Raw genomic sequence first — 2,646 nt, forward strand, 5'->3', positions numbered from 1 at the left:
AGATCATCATGTGTCATGTCCTCATGCCCATCAACAAAATGGCTCTGCCGAACACAAGCACCGCCATATTGTTGACATGGGTTTGTCCCTTCTTTCTCATGCGTCGGTACCTTTAAAATTTTGGGATGAAGCTTTTTCTACTGTTGTTTATCTCATAAACCGTCTACCCTCTAGAGTTATTGATGGTGATACATCCTACTCTTCGCACATTTTGTTGTGCAAGCTGGCCCAACCTAAGACCATTCAACACCAAGGAACTCCAATTCAGATCTAAACGTTGTGTCTTTTTGGGTTATAGTAATCTTCATAAAGGGTTTAAATGTTTAGATCCTTCTGAAGGCAGGGTGTATATCTCTAGAGATGTTACCTTTGATGAAACTATTTTTCCTTTCACCTCCCTTCATCCCAATGCAGGTGCTAGACTTCGTTCCAAAATTTCTCTTTTGCCCGAATCTCTTCTTGGTTCATCTTCTAGTTCTGGGGATGTAAATGTGCATGATCATAGTGTGTGTTCCGTGCCAGCTAATGCTTGTTCAAGCTGTGCTCCAGTTTTGCTGCCTGCAGGGACAAATGCGACTGAAAACGGTGTTGATTCGGGAGAGAACGGAGGTGATTTCATGTACCCCCCGGCGGAGACAGCACAGTTCCCCATGCTGATACACCTGCGGCTGTCACGGGTGGCTGGGGGAGCACATCAGCCTCGGGATCGCTGGCGGATCCCGCGTCGCCATCACCAGTGCTCCCCTCGTCGTCTCCCAGGCTGTTGTTGCCCCCGCGGTCGTCCCCGACAGCTCCCGCGGGATCGTCTGCGGCTCCTGGCAGTGGTGATTCCACGGCCGCTCCCTCGTCCGCGCCACAGACGGATCCAAGCACGGGGGGCAGCCGTCATCGTATCTTCTGCCCGGATCCAGTGTGGCTACTGTGGCTGGTGACGCTCCTGCGGTCTCCAATCAACAACGACCGGTCACTTGGCTGCAGCAAGGTATTCGTCAGCCCAAACAGTATACAGATGGAACAGTGCGATGGTGCATCTTTTCTGCAGGAGCGGAGGAACCAACATGTGTTGATGAGGCCATGCGCGACAAGAATTGGGTCATGGCGATGAAAAATGAACTTGAAGCTCTAATCTGGAACAAGACTTGGCAACTCGTTCCTTGTTCCAAAGGAAAGAATATAATTGGCTGCAAATGGGTTTATAAGGTAAAAAGAAAATCTGATGGCACAATTGACAGGTATAAGGCTGAAAGGTCCTAATGGCTAGAGGGGGGTGAATAGCCTATGAAAAATTCTTGCAAGAACACTAGACAAAGTGATAGTACAAAATGAGGCGAAGCTTTTCTACGCTCCAGCTTTCTAACTATGCAAGCCTCCTACACAATTCTAGTCACAAGGCTATAATCTCTAAACACACAAGAGGCTAAGTCTCTAAGTTATTCCTAGGTGAGCAAGTAATTCTAACTAAGCACTAGCTACTTAACTACTAAGAGCTACACAAGGTAAAGTTACAAAAGTAAATACAAGGGTAGAGAGTGGATTGTTATACCGCCGAGAAGAGTAGAGGTTGTAGCCAATCACCGTGATCACCAAGAAATCTCCAACGAGCAAAGCACAAGTGAGATGATGATTTTTCTTCCGAGGTTCACTTGCTTCCCGGCGAGCTAGTCCCCATTGTGGCGATGCACCCACTTGATGTTTCGCAAGCAAATGGCTTGTGCCAAATCCCACGGTGGGAGCTCACAAGAAACACTCACAAGATGGGGATCCTCCAAGCCACAGATTCCACTAGAGTAGGCTTTCGCGAGTCTCCCACGGGGATTGCCTCAAGACCCCTCACAATCCACCGATCGGAGATGAAGCACAAGCACCAAGCTTCTCTCAATGATCCTGCTGCTCCAAGTCGTCTAGCCTGTCGGGAAACACGCAAGAGTAACAAGCAATCGCAGCCACCACGAAGAACAAGTGCCACTAGATGCAATCTCCAAAGCAAATGCACTTGAACTCACTCAATCTCACTCAAGAGTATGCAATCAAGCAAGGAGATGAGTGGAGAGAAGTATGCTTAGCTCAAGGGATGTTAGAAATATGTCAAATGGCCAAAAGACCTCCCTAAGAGCCGGCCAAAGCATATTTATAAGCCCCACTCAAAGTTAGCCAACGGTTGGAAAAATTCCAGCTGTTGTGGCATGACCGGACGCACCGGTGGGTGATGACCGGACGCTGGCCCAGCGTCCTGTCACCCACGGCCGTCCACATGTCGTGCTGCTTCAAACATCGAACGTCGGATCTCAACGGTCAAACGACCGTTGCTCGCAGCTCGGCCCTGACCGGACGCACCAGTCCTTCAGACAGGACGCAGAACAGGAGTTCGCCAGCGTCCTGTCAACACTGCCCGCGCGCCACCAACAGATGACCAGACGCACCGATCAGATTGACCGGTCACGCTGACATCATAAATAGCGCGCGTCCGGTCGTCTCTAGAGAGCACCACGAGTGCCGAAACCCCGACCTGACGTGTCCGGTCACACGTGACCTGACACGGTCAGCGTCCTATCGCCTCAGTGTCACCATCTATCCTAAATGTGATCACACCCTCTATGGTGTCTTGACCACTAAACCAAAAGCCCTATCAAGTTATACCTTTGCCTT

Source organism: Panicum virgatum, chromosome 2N (assembly GCF_016808335.1).
Source record: "Panicum virgatum strain AP13 chromosome 2N, P.virgatum_v5, whole genome shotgun sequence".
NCBI lineage: Eukaryota > Viridiplantae > Streptophyta > Magnoliopsida > Poales > Poaceae > Panicum > Panicum virgatum.